The 19,014-nt window shown below is 44.5% G+C and overlaps 1 long non-coding RNA gene across 1 annotated transcript in view; it reads right to left on the reverse strand.

Moving 5' to 3' along the window:
* LOC140339674 (uncharacterized) overlaps positions 1-7,608 on the reverse strand; it is a 16,363-nt gene extending 8,755 nt beyond the window's left edge. The window contains exons 1-2 of the long non-coding RNA XR_011922506.1: positions 7,449-7,608; positions 1,741-1,915 (exon numbers count right to left, since the gene is read on the reverse strand). This is a non-coding gene — a long non-coding RNA (uncharacterized lncRNA). The remainder of the gene's footprint in view (positions 1-1,740; positions 1,916-7,448) is intronic.
* Between the last annotated feature and the right edge of the window lie 11,406 nt (positions 7,609-19,014).

A 19,014-nucleotide genomic window follows, 5' to 3' on the forward strand; every position in this document is an offset into this window, starting at 1 on the left:
GCAGGGCTGTGCCTGGCTGTCAGTTCCTCCATAATTGATGAGATTTCTGTGTACAGGGTGCACATCTATGGATCCATATTATATCCAGCTTAGTATGGGTGGAAATCGCATTTTTTCCTTATCACTGCAGAGTGAGGACGAATAAATAAAAATGAATATCAATGACATCAGGGATATAAAGATCGGTCTGATGAGTTGTTTGGGTTGATATTCTTCATAATGTAATTGGTCAGTTAAAAATAATCCTAATATTAGGTTACTAAGAACCCCCCAGACATTATATGATGGGTCTATGACATACAAACCTTCCTGCGGACACCTGACCTGCAGGAGATATTGCAGGAGGCCGAGGTGTCCCCCCGTATGTTACCCACAGACACAAGATGGCAGCCCGATGAGGCTGCCACAATCCCACCAACCAACTCCCTGGTACAGATATGGCGGTGCCATCAGAGGGTTTTCGGTGGCCCTGTTACTGGGAACAATGTCAGCCAATCAGGAGAAGCTGTCATGTCATGTCATGTGCTGGGCTTTATTCTGGGACCTGGAAACTGACAATCACCTCCATGTGATCTAATAACAGAGAGCAATATCCTAACAAATGGAAACACATTATAAAATAGGTTCAAACCGTCTGAGAACTTTTATAGACATATTTGTGTATTTTCCATCCTCTGGTAATACTGGATGTGGCCTGGAAATTAGGACTGGAGGGGCCCAGAACTGAGGCTGAGAGCGCACCTACCTCATCTAGAAGAGGCTGAGATTCGGTAATCGAGGTCTCGGGAATGCTCAGAGGGGGAGGACGGCTTTTATTAAGAACAATTTTTCAAACCAATGGTGTGTATCCACTAATACTTATCCGGGATTGTGCTGGCTGCAGGAATAACCTGGTACGGTGGCTGCGGAGGCGGCATCAGGAAAGATAAAGAGAGGATGAGAATGACAGGGGCAATGTAGAGGATCCATCAGATTATCTATTGCTGGAAGTAATATTTTACAGTTACTCAGGGTGTCACTGTTGGATGCTGCAGAAGCCTTCAGTCAGTAATTAGCACCCCCTCTGCCAATTCTCCATTACACAAGAGCTGTAGGAAATGTTCTATTGGGACACACGCCGTATGTACACAGAAAGATCAGGGTGAAGCAATCTGCTATATTACACAACCAGGTCATACATATCAGCATGTATTAAAGAGGACCTGTACTGTACAAGAGGAATAGTCACCAGTATTGCATGTGCTCTCGCTAATCCTCACGCTTTATTCTGTGTCACTGTACGGGTGCCATCATCATGGTATGGATGGGGATTTGCCCCCTCATGTCAGAGCTGCCCCCTGATGACTGGTGGGGTAATAATAGAGGAGGTGGGAAGCTCAGATCACAAAATGGAGGGAGCAGGGAGATCCTCACTCTGCAGGGCCTCAGCTACAGCTTCCCCTCCAGCAAGGAGAACAGAGAGCAGCAAAGTGGTGACACCAAATCTGGGGACACCAACAGAGGGAGCAGAGCCTTACATGACCCCACCCTGCAGATATATAGCTATGAGGGTACAGAACAGGAAGTCACCTGATATACAGCTATGGGGATACAAAACAGGAGTGCCTAGGCACAGGAAGTGAACAAACACCAATTTCCTAAAGGGGTACCAAACTCTGGGAACAATAAATTGTGACCAGACAAGTGATGTATCTTCTGCAACTAAACCTTAAATACCTGATATTACATAAATACACCCACCTGTCCCCATTCTGTAACCGGCGCTGCCATCCTCCTCCTCTTCCTTGTTTTGTTCTTCTTGGCTGGGATGGCTGGGATGATGGAGTTCATTCAGGACACGCCGGGATGTACCGGGTATTCCAGGATCCTATGCTGAGCTGACCTTTTCTTCAATAAAGATCTTCCGGATCACAAACTGTAAGAAACATCTTTTAGGGCACAATAGAACATAAAACTTACTGTATCCAACTGACAAAAACAGTTTTCATTGACGTTCTTCCTAAATATCAGTTTTAATCATTTACACCTAATCAGTCATCTGATATATCTCATAGTGTATGGCTTGCATGAATTACCTGTACCTTCCACCATACGGCACCTTGATAAAACTTTTTGTGTCTCACACAATTCTCTGAGCACTATAAGAAAGTAACACAAAGTAGGGGGGGCGGACTGATCCTGTATGCTGTCAGGAGTTTTGGTCAGTTTCCTAATCTACATAAATAAATATAAAATCTGATATTGCATTGTTCAGAAAGAACTGATGACCCCCTCCCCCCCCCCGTTACATTTAAGATTTGGGGGAATATAGGGGAATTTATTACCAAACTTATCTAATGGGGATGTTGTGTTTGTAAACTTACAAACCATCCGGCCTAAACTCTTCCTGAACTGATCGTCCATTTCACTTATTGGGAAGTTAATATTCCTGGCATTCACAAGAATGGGGGAATCTTGGTATGGCACACGCCTGTTCTCCCGTTTAGTTGGGAGCAGCACTCGGCTGTTTTTGGGTGGTTACTGAACATTTGGGTCACAATACCGGGGCTGCCAACCACCTCGAGCTTCTTCTCACCCAGATTATAACAAATTCTGGGTTGAACCCCACCAGTTGGCTGCGCAGTGTGTGTGGTGTGCGGAGAGGAGACAAGACTTTTGTATCGCTAACATTTTATTTATCTATGTAAGAAAGGGAAGAAATAAGAAGCCATACTTTCCTAATTTATCATTGAAACCCGCTTTGTTTCTGTTATTACTGATGTTTTGTTCTGTTTGAGTAGTTTAGCTATGTTTGTTTGGTTTATGTGTTATTTAGTTTTCCCTTTAGTTCAGAAATACCCACATACAGAAGTTTGATAGTTTTCTAAAAAATAATATTTTCTGTTTCATTTTTCTCTTCATATATATATTTACATATCCGATATATCCTATATAATGTATACAATACATCAGTGCTATCTGTATTGTACCAGGCTGGTTCTATAATGTCACAAAATACAGGACGCAATTGGATGCGGCACTCCGGCCTTAGCAGCGCCAGGACGCTAACTGTAAGGAGTTTGCAGGTTCCCCCGTGCCTGCATTGGTTCCTCTGGGTTCTCCGGTGTCCTCCCACATTCCACAAACATGCAGTTATGTTAATTGGCTTCCCCAAATTGACCTTAGACTGTAATAATGACATATGATTGGTAGGGACATTAGAGTGTGAGCTCCTCTCACAACTTTGCAACTTTCATCCAGTGCGGTGCTGGGCTCCATGTCTGCTGCGTGTGTCTGTACCCCCCCAAACCCTTCCCTTTCTCCATGGTCCCTTCCTATCATCAGTCCTATGGTCTGGTACTTTGTACATTTTGGTCCCCTTGCATCCCTACAATCACAAATGTGACCCCCCTTTATACTTCTAATCTGTCAGCTCCCTACACTCTGCACATCTTAGATCTGCAGAATTTTCTGGGTTATTCTTTGGAAAGCCCCCAACCCTCCGACATTTTCAGGCCTGTCTGGTGACTTTATACCCTGAGGTACAAATCTACGCTCAGATTGTGATTGAGTCTAATCCCCAATATCTGGGAATCTGCTTCTGTAGATTCCTCCGCTCTCTAACCAATCTCCTCAATGTGCTGAGTTCACACAGGATGAATGTCCTTCAAACACATTCACTTGCTAAGACCTGCAGCCTCTCCATATCAGAGTACTGCCTCATGTAGTCATCAGAGGAAAAGCTCCGATCCGCTATTTAACAAGGTGTCAAATGAGTGTTTGATGTCAGGCTGATAGCGATCATGGCCGGAGGTTGGGAAGAATCGGGTGTATCCGGCACAGAGAATAGCCGAGCTGCGTGTGACAGGTCCTCATCACACTATTATCATTGTCTGATGGCTGATCACAGCAGTGATATGGCAGTGTCCTTCACTTCTATTCACACTTGTCTTGTATTGGTGACAGCGAGAATACAAATCACACCGTTCTCTATGGTTCTTATTCTGCGGTTTGTATGCGTCTCATCCTGGCCATACACGCAGCAATTTCCACCATTCACTTCTATTCTGTCAGATGGATTTCAGTCTTTATAGAATATGAGCAATGTGTGCCTAATATTACATAGATAGCGCTGACATATTACGCAGCGCTGTATAAAGTCCATAGTCATGGGGGGAGATTAGATTGTGAGCTCCTTTGAGGGACAGCTAGCTGCATGACTATGGACTTTGTACAACGCTGCGTAATATGTTGTCGCTATATAAATACTGTATAGGAATAATGGACGAGGAGTGACCCCATTCATAGGAATAATGACTGCTGATACTTATCACTTCCTCTCATAGTAAACATTCATAACGCTGCCACTCAAAGCTGAAGAGTGACAACATCAAAGGTTACATTTCCTGACAAGGGGACACCTCCACACCAGACGTATTATGATGGCCTTTCAATGAGGGCCCCAGCAGGCACCGGGGACCCGGAATATCCAGCAACCACAATATCAGTTCCCATTGATCACACAGAAGGTTATCATTTCCTCCTTATAGATATGGGACGGACACATGACGGTATATGTGAGCTCCGTATACTCTGTACTCCACTCCTGGAGGTCCCTGACATGGAATGGCAGCGCAATCCTCCTCCATGTTATGTGTGACATCACTTCCGTGTGCTGACAAAACGTTATCACATGTTCTATACAAGGCAGCCAATCCCAATGGAGGATTTATAATGGTGGATTCCATGTGATACGGCATGCATTGTGGTACTGCACACTTTGCGTTGTCACCGTACACGGTAATGGAGCCGCACTTCATTGTTCGGCACCCAGTGCAGAGATCTCATATAGAACATACAACATACATGCGTGTTGTGCTGTGCACTGGGGGAATCAATAAATGAATTATGGTAAAGTGAACGTTGTGAATGAACCTCAATCTATGAATGTACTGATAAGTAATAGAGCGTTAGAAGCCATCACTGGGTGCAGGATTTTATTAAACACGGATGGTGATCAGTTCCCCTGCAGAGAAATCCAGCCAGGGATCCGCTGAGTGCACGGTGATCCAGCCGGACCTGAGGTTATTTTTCAGATAAAATCTCCCATCCTTCCAATCAGGGAAAGGTATGTTGGTGTGTGAAGGACCCTAATCTATGGGGCCCCTGTCAGACCCCCCCGGACAAGCAGCGTATTATCCCCCAACACTTTTGGTGGTTTGCCAGGTTCAATGAGCACACAGCGGCTCCCTCCGGACTCCTCCGAGCTAAGTGGCTGGGGAATGGCAATAATGAGGACTCTAATTGTCACCCATGGGTGCCCCACACTCATTTATCTCACCTAATAACTTCCATTCCAGGCAACCACAATGCAACTGTAATAAGACGATGGAAATCAGTGAATCTTGTGTGAAAACCATTGAAATGTCCGTCCTTATTTGCCTTTTATTGGCCCCTATAGGCCCCGGGGGGTGTGCAGGCTCTGTGCCCATTGCATCTTCCTCCTGGCTGCTCTGATTGGAGGCTTTGTGTGCACACAGGGTCAATATGGCCTCCAATAGTGCTTACCACAGGGCAGGGTGGTTTGCCCCCTCATGACACTGACCTCTGACCCAGAATGAACAGGGGCCACATAGAAGCCTTCAGGTGATAGCGCTGATGATTGTGTAAATGCTGCAGGCCACATTTCTAGATATTTCCTTATGCTCCATTTCACCTTGGGATAGGTTACTGTCTGGGTCAAACTCTCTCTTCCCCATTGATGCCCCGTCTGGCCTGTTACTTTCCCATGTCTGACCCGGGATTTGCCCTCTGACCTGCAGTCACAGTTTGGTGTGACACCATTGCCCTCCTTGCTGTATGTCCCCGGTGTTCCTCCAAACTTCTTCCATCGGATTCAATGCTTGTGTAGCTGGGGCCCCACTTACCCCAGAGGCATCTATAAATGAAGACTTGACACTAAATTTGGGTATTGGTGTTCCCCTGGGCATCGCAGGGTACATGCCCCCTGCAGGTGTGGGGTCCGGTGCCATAGTGAGGCATCCATATGCGACCCCGGGATGATGGCTGCTCCGTCCATGCCTGAGGTGGCCCCTAAACCTTGCACACAGTCACCCAGAATCCTTTGCATGACCCCGGCAGGGCACCAATGGGGTCAGGGACTGAGGGCCCATCAATGAGAGGACCGGAAGCGACCCAACCAAACACAACGGCTACACGCAGTGTACATGGAGCCCGGCATTGGTCACCTGACACATGTACCGCACACGTGTACTACATACTGACACGTATGGCCAATGCTAATTAGGTGCGGGCCCCTGTACCCCACATACCAGGACCCCTCTGTGTGTTGTCATGCAGGCTCCCCCCCGGAAGAAGGGTTACCCAGCACCTCTCAGGCCTCATATTGCAGACAGGCGGCCATTACATTTGAATATTTCCTTGGCCCTGATCCATCTTCATTAATGCGTGGGGGGATCAGCCAATATTTAGAAGAAAAACATATTTGACACTCGAGGGAGCCGCATTTACAGCCATTTCCCTAATTTGATGGAGTGCTAATAAGCCTGGAAAATGTCACCAGCAGATGTTTTAAATACACGCTGAATGTTGGCCCTACAACACACTGATCACAAGGGGCCCCGCATGGACCCTGCCACCTCTCAGCCCTTTAATGGCAGCTGGGATTCCAGGTCACCTCCCAGGATACAGAGCACCTATAGACAGCTGGGGGAACCCACCAATGGGGTGAGGAGGAACCGACCGCCAATCACAGGATGAAAGAGTACTGGACCGAGCAGAGAGGAACCAATCACAGGCTTTAACCAAACAGGAGAATGATGAGTATTGGGCGGGGCACAGAGGGACTGACCAATCAGAGGCTTCCCCCACACAAGAGAATGATGAGTANTGGGCGGGGCACAGGGGGACTGACCAATCAGAGGCTTCCCCCACACAAGAGAATGATGAGTATTGGACGGGGCACAGGGGGACTGACCAATCCCAGGCTTCCCCCACACAGGAGAATGATGACCTGTCATGTTCATTGTGGCCTCTGAGCAGCACTGAGGGCTCCCACAGGTCAGTAATTCTCCTTTTACCCCCAAACACCCCACTGTCCCTTGGTAGGGTGACTACAGAATGATTGGCTGGCTGACAGTGATACATTTATTCTAATTCTCCTATTATTGTCAAAATAAATCATTACAATCATCCCTGAGGATCCTGCCATGAAGCTCCTTGTAATAGCACTTCCTGTTACAGGGTGGCCGTGTCCCCATTAGTACCCCGGGGTGTCACTGTGTCACATTCACTGCTTTATGAATACAATCCATCAAATGGAGGGTGAATCTTTTATCTGACAGCCAGATCTGCAGACCAGAAGTGAGGGGAAATCACCCCAAAGGAGTCACCGATGGAAATCTGCCCCATAACACCCCAAAATGTAAACCCCACTACGATCTACTTACTGTCAATGAAGGAGCCGACTGACCTCCAGACAATTCAGTCATTCACCCCGCCCAGGAGGAGCGCAGAGGAGGCGGTCAGGTGACTGTACTCGGTGCGAGGAGAGCCGAGGGCCCGGGAAACATGGCCACACGCCTGGGGCCACAACACCTACCGAGACCAGGGGCGGGGCCTCTACTGAGGTGAAAGGGGCGCGGCCTCCATTGAGGATAAGGGGGCGGGGCCTCTGCTGAGGAAAAAGGGGCGGCTTTACTGAACGTAGAGGAAACCCTAACAAGGCCATGATGGAAGGGGTGGGGCCTCCAGTGAGCACAGGTTGGATGGGGCGGGGCGTCTGCCGAGCACAGGGAGAAAAGAGGCGGAGCTTCTGTGTGAGGAAACTGGCGGGAATAGAAAGCGGGAAGTGTGTGTTCCGGTCTGACATATGTGATGTCTATGGAAGGCTCCTGTGTTATATTACCTCATGTGTGTCTATTCCGCGGGAATAGAAAGCGGGAAGTGTGTGTTCCGGTCTGACATATGTGATGTCTATGGAAGGCTCCTGTGTTATATTACCTCATGTGTGTCTATTCCGCATAAAATTACCCCATGTGTGTCTATTCCGTGTTATATAACCCCATGTGTGTCTATTCCGCATAAAATTACCCTATGTGTGTCTATTCCGCATAAAATTACCCTATGTGTGTCTATTCCGTGTTATATTACCCCATGTGTGTCTATTCCATGTTATATTACCTCATGTGTGTCTATTCCATGTTATATTACCTCATGTGTGTCTATTCCATGTTATATTACCTCATGTGTGTCTATTCCGCATAAAATTACCCTATGTGTGTCTATTCCGTGTTATATTACCCCATGTGTGTCTATTCCGTGTTATATTACCCTATGTGTGTCTATTCCATGTTATATTACCCCATATATATCCCCTCCGTGTTATATTACCTCATGTGTGTCTATTCCGCATAAAATTACCCCATGTGTGTCTATTCCGTGTTATATAACCCCATGTGTGTCTATTCAGCATAAAATTACCCCATGTGTATCCCTTCCGTGTTATATTCCCTCATGTGTTTCTATTCCGTGTTATATTACCCTATGTGTGTCTATTCCGTGTTATATTACCCCATGTGTGTCTATTCCATGTTATATTACCCCATGTGTGTCTATTCCGTGTTATATTACCTCATGTGTTTCTATTCCGTGTTATATTACCCCATGTGTTTCTATTCCGTGTTATATTACCCCATGTGTGTCTATTCCGTGTTATATTACCTCCGTGTTATATTTCCCCATGTGTGTCCCCTCTGTGAATTATTATCTCAATTCATGTTCATATCATCATGCCCTCTCACACACTGTTTCCAGAGGGTCGGCCTTCATTATAATCACCTAATTAAATCTGAACCGAGGTCAGAGAATCTGAGCGCCAATACAATTCCAGTCCTGGGATGAGACAGCCAATCAGATATTCATTGTATGCAGAACCTTCATGGTGGGGTCACGGGAGATAATGTATTATTTATATTGATGACATTACTATGATATGAATGTGTACTGATTGTCATCCCTTCTTCCCCCCTGTATATTATTGGGGGGCAGTCCTCTATACCAGATTCTAACACCAGTTTGAATTTTCCACAGATTGGGGCATCCGAGCCTGCGCCGGGACCTTGTCACACCGCCATCCAGCCAGAAGAATTGACCTGTGTCAGGTGAGGAGTCTTGCTCTGCTAATTAGCTAATCTTTGGGACAACATGAGATTAATTGGTATGTGCAGGAAGAGGAGGTCAGCATGGAGTGTGAGGGTGTCATTAGCATGTAACACCTTGTCTCCCGCTCTTCTCTCCGGATTGTAATGAGTGCAGCGCACGACTTGTGTCACTACTTGCCTGCCAACCGTCTGACGCTCGCCACCGCCATCTGCATACAATCAGAAAATGAACGCTGTGACAGAAGTGTGAGCTGCCGCTATATCTCGCCATCCACACATACACTCATTTCCCTCTGCAATTCCTGCACCCGACTTGTCCACGTCTGCCTTTTATTTGTTTATTATCAGCAGATTCCTATAGGACATGCTAGACACAATTACACAGCCTGGGGAAAGGTGTGGGATATAGGGGGGGGGGTATATAGTATGGGGGGGTGTACAAATATTATAGAGATTCAGCCAGGGAACAGGTGAGGAATGAAAGAGGGGTACAGATTATAGGAGAAATGGTGGTGACCAGAGACCCTCTTAATGGACATAACTGGTGTACAGAACAAGGCACTCGGTGCAGACATTTACATTGAGATGTCAAAAACACTGGGGGAGAAGTGTCCTTCCTTTCCCTTGAGAAACAAGAACTTCATGACGGCTCGTGACTCCAACGACGTGAAACTGGCTTGTGCCTCTGCCATCACAGCTTCTCACTAAATTTTTCAGATTTAAGAATCGCAAAGACCTGATATTTGCACAGTTACATACTAAGATATTAGGCTGCATTATGACCCCATTCTCATTTTTCTATTTCATCTGAAAGGGGGCAAAGCCAGGAACTTCTTAGCACCCCCTCGTACACTGACAGGAGCCAATAAGGTACAGTTTGTTTACAGGCCATATGGTCATCAATCTGACATCAATATAAAATATTTTACATCATAGTGGAATATTTCCAATATTTGTCATTATCAGGTATTTTACCATTACCCAAAGTTCCCCGAATTATTGTTTTATTGTAGATCATAAATTCCAATCCTCATTATGAGGGGAGCATGGTCACAAGGACAGGAAATGGGGGCACAATATAAATACCTGAAAGGGGTTCTAACACTTCAACCCAAACCTACAACATACATTTTACAGAGTTTCAAAAGTTGATCATAAATCACTGAATAACTGAATCTTTTCCCACACATGAAAACTTTCGTAGTCCAGATTGTTAAAGGTTTGGATTGTAATATGTGGGTGCCATTGGAGTATCTGTACAAGTCTATGGGAATTGTACAGCAGCTTGAAGGAGGTCACATACACCTGCAGTGATCAGGTAACCGAGATTGTTTAATCAGATTGTTGTATTCTCCATAGATGGTTGTTCTCTGAGCTCTGACGTGCCATGTGTGCTGTACATGAGAGAATTGTTATAAATAACCGCTGCGCCCATCTGCTGGAGGAGGCGGCACAACGCTCTAATTACAGCTAAACTTGCTGTAAATATCATATTTTTTCCAACTGTATTTGTCTAATGAATACTTGGTGGGACGGCTCCCAGAGGATGCTGCCAGCGCACCCTGCAGCAGATGTTACCTTTTGTTTTTCTGTTTCCACCTTCACAAAGCTTTTTTTTTCATTGCAGCCTGGCAGGGTAATGTGGATTGTGTCAACACATACATCGGGAACATATTGGGTGTATAAAGGTTCAGATCCGTGTTTATCAGGAATATATTGGGTGTATAAAGGTCGAGATTTGGATATATCGGGAATTATTGGGTGTATATAGGTGCAGATCCGGATATACGGGAATATATTGGGTGTATAAAGGTTCAGATCCAGGTTTATCGGGAATATATTGGGTGTATATAGGTGCAGATCCAGATATATCGGGAATATATTGGGATTATATAGGTGCAGATCGGGATATACGGGAATATATTGGGTGTATATAGATGCTGATCTGGTTTTATTGGGAATATATTGGGTGTATATAGGTGCAGATCTGGATACACTGGGAATATATTGGGTATATATAGATGCAGATCTGGTTATATTGGGAATATATCGGGTGTATATAGGTGCAGATCTGGTTATATTGGTGTATATAGGTGCAGATCTGGATACATTGGGAATATATTGGGTGTATATAGTTGCAGATTTGGTTTTATTGGGAGTATATTGGGTGTATGTAGTTGCAGATCTGGATATATTGGGAATATATTGGCTGTATATGGGTGCAGATCCAGATATATCAGGAATATATTGGGTGTATATAGGTGCAGATCTGGATACATGAGGAGTATATTGGGTGTATATAGTTGCAGATCTGGTTATATTGGGAATATATTGGGTGTATATAGGTGCAGATCTGGATACATCAGGAATATATTGGGTGTATATAGGTGCAGATCTGGATACATTGGGAATATATTGGGTGTATATAGGTGCAGATCTGGATACATCAGGAATATATTGGGTGTATATAGTGCAGATCTGGATACATTGGGAATATATTGGGTGTATATAGGTGCAGATCTGGTTACAGAAGGAGGTCACATACACCTGCAGTGATCAGGTAACCGAGATTGTTTAATCAGATTGTTGTATTCTCCATAGATGGTTGTTCTCTGAGCTCTGACGTGCCATGTGTGCTGTACATGAGAGAATTGTTATAAATAACCGCTGCGCCCATCTGCTGGAGGAGGCGGCACAATGCTCTAATTACAGCTAAACTTGCTGTAAATATCATATTTTTTCCAACTGTATTTGTCTAATGAATACTTGGTGGGACGGCTCCCAGAGGACGCTGCCAGCGCACCCTGCAGCAGATGTTACCTTTTGTTTTTCTGTTTCCACCTTCACAAAGCTTTTTTTTTTCATTGCAGCCTGGCAGGGTAATGTGGATTGTGTCAACACATACATCGGGAACATATTGGGTGTATAAAGGTCGAGATCTGGATATATCGGGAATATATTGGGTGTATATAGGTGCAGATCCGGTTATACGGGAATATATTGGGTGTATAAAGGTTCAGATCCGGGTTTATCAGGAATATATTGGGTGTATATACGTGGAGATCTGGATATATCGGGAATATATTGGGTGTATATAGGTGCAGATCCGGATATACGGGAATATATTGGGTGTATATAGGTGCAGATCCGGATATACAGGAATATATTGGGTGTATAAAGGTTCAGATCTGGATACATCAGGAATATATTTGGTGTATACAGTGCAGATCTGGATACATTGGGAATATATTGGGTGTATATAGGTGCAGATCTGTATACATTGGGAATATATTGGGTGTATATAGGTGCAGATCTGCTTATATTAGGAATCAATTGGGTGTATAAAGGTGCAGGTCTGGTTATATTGGGTGTATATAGGTGCAGATCTGGGTATATTGGGTGTAAATAGTTGCAGATCTGGTTATATTGGGAATATATTAGGTGTATATAGGTGCATATCGGGCTATATCAGGAATATATTGGGTGTATATAAGGTGCAGATCTGGTTATTTTGGGACATATTGGGTGTATATAGTTGAAGATCTGGTTATTTTGGGACTATATTGGGTGTATATAGGTGCAGATCTGGTTATTTTGGGAATATATTGGGTGTACATAGGTGCAGATCTGGTTATATTGGGAATATATTGGGTGTATATAGGTGCAGATCTGGTTATATTGGGAATATATTGGGTGTATATAGGTGCAGATCTGGATACATTGGGAATATATTGGGTGTATATAGGTGCAGATCTGGATACATTGGGAATATATTGGGTGTATATAGGTGCAGATCTGGTTATATTGGGAATATATTATATTGGGTGTATATAGGTGCAGATCTAGTTATATTGGGAATATATTGGGTGTATATAGGTGCAGAACTGGATACATTGGGAATATATTGGGTGTATATGGGTGCAGATCGGGTTATTGTGGGAACATATTGGGTGTATATAGGTGCAGATCTGGGTATATTGGGTGTACATAGGTGCATATTAGGCTATATCAGGAATATATTGGGTGTATATAGGTGCAGATCTGGTTATATTGGGTGTATATAGTTGCAGATCTGGTTATATTGGGAATATGTTAGGTGTATATAGGTGCATATCGGGCTATATCAGGAATATATTGGCTGTATATAGGTGCAGATCTGTTTATTTTGGGAACATTTTGGGTGTATATAGGTGCAGATCTGGATACATAGGGAATATATTGGGTGTATTTAGGTGCAGATCTGGTTATATTGGGTGTATATAGGTGCAGATCTGGTTATATTGGGAATATATTGGGTGTATAAAGGTGCAGAACTGGTTATATTGGGAATATATTGGGTGTTTATAGGTGCAGATCTGGTTATATTGGGTGTATAATGAGTATTTACCCTTGCAGCCTATACAGCCCTTTCATTTCCAAGCTTTGTGCAGTTTCCCATAGCAACCAGCATTTATCATTCAGCGACTGCCTAGTTCCCAACTACCAGTAGGCCTGTACAGAGAAGTTCAGATCTCTGCAGAAGATCCATCAAAGATGGCCGACGTCTGGACAAGCAACTTACACCTGTTGCATGATGGGAGTTGCTAAGGGTAATGACTTTTTGTCAGGCTGATGGTGCCAGAAATGGAGTTTTAGTGAGTTTCGGTATAATTTCTAATCTGCACATAAATGATGGAGCTGGTACCCTCGTGTTCATGTTAATAAACCACCTCAAGGGTTGCATTACTATTAGTTAATCTGGTGCTTCTGGACCTATTGCCATGGAAACCTAATAATGGCATTTATTTCTGCACCAGTTCTTATAATGACTAATTATTAAGTACAGATAAGGTCACATCCGCAGGGGCTGAAGACAGATACTTCTAACACTCCGAATATTTGGTGAGATCTTTAGAAAGGCCTTAACACCACAAAAAAAGCGTGGAAATGAAAACGCTTTGTGCCGCTTCCTTGATCCAATTACTCCCTCTCCTCCAGTCATCCCCAGGGACCCAAACTTGTTTGTTACAGCACTCCTATCTATTATTAATCTTTAGGTAGTTAGCCGAATCATTTGCACTGTTCATTAACAGAAATCACCTTATGGATTTCTAAACAGCATCCACAGCTCAGCTAATGAGCCCCAGCAGTGACAGCCCAGGGAGGCCGACGAAGCTTCCCGCTCCTCATCTCTGGCAGGCCGCTAATGTCAGGTATTTTAGGCACTGTGCAGCCACCGCTGCATGTAATAAGAAGACTAGGTGCAATTATGGCCTCTCATTTCAAAACTAATATGTGCTGCAACATCTACTTACAAGTTCTATTTGCATTTACAATTTTCTCCTAATTCCCTGCAAAGTCCCTAAAACACCACAAAGCCCAACTAATGCAGCTTTCTGTGATCAGATGACTACAATACTGCACTGCTCCTCAGTTCAGGGCCCGCTCCTATGATGGTTGTGCTGTTACATTGGGTACATAGGATGATGTTGCAGGGTAGTGGATATCCGTAATGTCAGTGATGATTCTCATGCTTGCAGCCTGTCAATCAGCGCCCGGCCACACCTAGACCCGCCCACTGCCTTCTGCATTGGTTGCAGTGTGATTTCCCCAACACATTTTGGGTACTGAACAAATCTCCCCTTCCTCAGGGCTGGTGTGGAGGAAAGTATTGGCTTGGACCTGACATATAGAAATCAGACTATATATTGGTCCTTGTAGTGCCACTGTGATCACATCATGGTCCTCTAATCTATGGGATTATCACAAGGCTTTCCATCATAGTTAGATCTACAAAACAACTGTGTCCTTTAAATACATTAGTACAGGTGGGCTGTAAAGGGTGTGATATATAATAATAGTAATATGGGTGTAGATATCGGTGGTCTGTATTCTGTATGGACTGTGCAGGGTGTATATAGTACAGGTGGGCTGTGGACTGTGCAGGGTGTATATAGTACAGGTGGACTGTATAGGGTGTGATATATAATAATAGTAATCTGGGTGTAGATATCGGTGGTCTGTATTCTGTAAGGACTGTATAGGGTGTGATATATATTTATCTTTATTCTCTCCCTGGCTTTGTAGGCCTGGAATGGAGCCTGGCATCCCGTTTTTAATTTATTTAGAGAGATTTAACTTGTGGTTTAGCTGCTAATAGATTTGGCTGCTGCTTGTCACTGGAGCTTGGTTCTGTCACTGCACAATCCTGGCAGTGTTATCTCCCATCCAACATGGCCGTCCATGCATCTCTTACAGCGCTCATACAAAGCGTCTTTTCATGGTGGAGAAGAGCTGGAACACACACACGTCTGCTGAGGCTTGGGGCCCTTGTGGATTTTATGACTTACCTTTGTGAACCAACCATCAGAGTACACAAGCGCCACGCCAAGGTCTGCCTGCCCCCTGCAGACTCAGTCGCTGCTGCACAACTTATTTATTCAACTAATGGAAAAGCTAAACGTCTTTAAAATAAACCCGAACTGTTTGAAGTGTGAAGACGGTATTACTTTTTCTGGCCTTATCTGAGATTTTGTTATGCTTACATCAGACAAAAAATAATTGAAAAACAAAATAGAAGTGCAGATGTGAGGCAGAATACAAAGTCATTTACATGCTGGAGACGTGACTCCACTTTCCAGGTCTGTGATATGGAGAGCAGCAGCTGCTGGGGTACATATTAAGGGGGCACCTGAATATCTTATCTACCTATAGACAATGGTATGTGGCCCAGTCCTCAGAGTGATGGGGTTCAAGTCTCTCCAGTGACATTATACAAAGACATTGCAGACAATTGTGCTCTTCCAGCCTCACCAATAGGGGGCAGATCCCCCACCATCAGTACCTGACCTCATTATTGGGGGCAAATCTCCACAGACACCACCCAAAATCTTGTGTGAACTCCGATTCTATCCACAAGGGGTAGCAGCTCCATATTTATTATCATGGTAACGGGGTAACTAGATGTACGTAGTCTTGTGAGGTGGGGGACATCTCCATATAAATATATATGTGATCCTCACAACCCTCCTTCACGATGCAGCAACATTATTAAGTTGGCATTTTTATTTCCACTTATGAAAAGTCCCAATGGTTTATAGAATGGCTTTTATTTACTATAGGAATCTAAAATATTTCCCTGCAAAGGATTCTTCACTTAGCTTAGTGAATGAGCTGAAGCTGCTGATGTCAGCATACAATTGGTTGATCCATCGGTAGTATTGGTGTTCTGTTCTCTTTGCATTTCTTGGCCTGTTTGTAATTTGTGCCATAATTGCAGCCATAATGATTGAGTGATGTCTCCAGTTCTAGGCAATCGGATATTTGCCACATTCCAGTACCTAGTGACAGCACATTTAGTTTTGATTGGGATTTAGTAAGATATGTGTAAAATCAGTCGGTAATGACTCCGGATCACTTTGTACAAGGAATCTATATCCATCTGCATGGCGGATTGCTATATGAGTCTCCTCTGTGCCATACAGCTGCAATCATCTTCATGATGTTTTACCCCACTATTGTCCTGTGATTGGCAGCTCACACAGATTCACCCATGTTATGGGGAATCATGTGGTGAATTTTTATTGCATTTCAGGAAATCTTTTTTATTCCCATCATGTGACTTTGAAGACTTGGGTGTTATACCCCCAGGGACTGTTAGCAGTCCAGGCGAAGGGCACAGTATTGACAGAGCGAGGAGAGGGATGGCAGCTGCCCAATCAGGCTGCAAACAGGAACTTTCATCAGCTCCGCTCAGACAGCTGACAGTCTTCTTCCCGCTGCTGCTGATGACAGTTTATTCAATGACACAGAGACCTGGGAGCTCCCTGCTGACTGGGCCAAATCAATGCCATTAGCATTCTTCTGGGGCTCACAGCTGTATTGTGTGTTCATTGCTGGGTGAATGTGTGGATTTAGACTTTCTACAGGCAGAAAATAAATCTCTCTGAGGAGATATTAATACATAACAGCACTATAAATAATTGTCCCAGTGCTGGCTCATACACAGGAGGACTTTGCTGGGGGAAATGACCTTCCGAAAATTCTGCAGCCTGGCTGAGGAAAATGTCCCAAATATACTCCTGCATGTGATGGAGATTGGACAGCCAGGGATCTGGGAGGTAGAAATACCATTCACTTCTGTGAGCATATCAAGCAAAGTCGTCTCTATGTGTATGGAGAATTTCCTAAAATCTCTCCCCGTGTCCAGGAAGGGAGCATCCATATTTCAAGCTGAGTTCCAAACAAACTGATGAACATATAAATAGCAATGGCTTTCCCTGCTAAGGCATGTGAATGTCTGTCTATTCACTTCTGAGATTTACACACTTCTGCTACACCTAATTTGTCTCTGCTGAAGTTTCACTTTCAGTTGCAGGTCTCCGAAGCAGCAGAGTGATGAGGTCGGTGCTCTGTGTGCTCTTTCCTCCTATTGGCATGCTTATTGCACTGCAGCACATATGGTTGGATTCTTGTGCTGTTTCTTCCTCTCCAGTTTGATCTATGCTGTACAGGTACTGCAAGGGGGAAAACTAAGTCAAAGTGCTAATATAAACATAATGAATAATGTATAAATGGAAACTGAGCTCAATTTTGTATGTGCCACCGGATATATCCCTGTGTGTGTTTGGCCAGTGAGACGTCTTGATTTCTTTCATTGCTAGCAGTGTGACCAGAACCTTTTACCATGTTCCCCACACACCCAATCATTACCCAGCAGATGTTATGCCTGCTTAGCAATGTAATGGTGGCCTTGTCTGCAACGGGCCTGGGGTCAGGCTATCGGCCCTCTGCAATGAGCAGCCAGCACAGGGGGAGCACAATGAACGTTCTACAAAAGCATTGTGTGCTGTCAGTGTGCATCATAGTGGAATATTTCTATATATACATAACAAGCATGCTAAGATTCCTTACCTGGTGACCCCCAAATTCTATACCTGTAAATATTGACCATGGGAGACTGTGTGTAGGGCCCCATGTGACCCCATTGTGTCCCAGGGATTGTTGTGAATTGTGGAAGGTGTATATGTGTCCCCCATACAGAATTGTCAGGGCCCCGGCAGTGGATCAGGAAACCTTTTTGTATGGTATTTTTCCTGCTGATATGTTCGTCTCTTCCAAGAACAAACAACAAGATATGTATGTAGAACTTGTATATTGGTTGTAGGCTCCGCCCAGTACAGGGCGAGGTAATCGGGTTGGATGGTGGGAAGAACCCCGGAGAATACAGAGTTGCTTCATACTATACAGATGGGGCTCCGGCCCTGACTCCGGCTCATGTGATGTCACCTTGCTGGCTCTTTGCAGACATAATTACAGTCATTTCTGAGAGGGCCGGGACAAGGTGGGGGGGGGGGTCAGGATGAAAGACTGGAGCCGGGGCCCATTCTGTACGCAAATCACACATCTTGACTTTCAGAACTCCAATGCTGCCGTAACCCGAGAATCTGCGTGAGGCATTCCGGGTGTCATTATCTTCATGTTGGCGGCACTACATGAGGTCCAGCACATTTCATTCTATCAGAACACCCAGAAATGTCTCCTGAGCAGAGCTGCCGATGATGAAATGTGGCAGCACAGAGGAGCCAGACAACAGGCCACAGAGGCCTGACTTAATAAAGCTGAGCTCCGAGCCAAGACCTGGGCAGAACTCCAGATCCAAATAACACAATACAAATAAATTGCTCATTACAAAGGAAAAAAAATATTTGCTGAACATTTATCCTCCATATCAGGAGTTTACCCTGCCATTAGATGTCCTCAGTCCTATGGCCAGCATCCTCTACCCACTTCCTCTGTGTCATCCTGGATCTGTTTGTACACTGTGACTGAACAGTGAAAGGAGAAATAGCACAAGGATAGCCCCGTCTCATTA

Source organism: Pyxicephalus adspersus, chromosome 10 (genome assembly GCF_032062135.1).
Source record: "Pyxicephalus adspersus chromosome 10, UCB_Pads_2.0, whole genome shotgun sequence".
Lineage (NCBI taxonomy): Eukaryota > Metazoa > Chordata > Amphibia > Anura > Pyxicephalidae > Pyxicephalus > Pyxicephalus adspersus.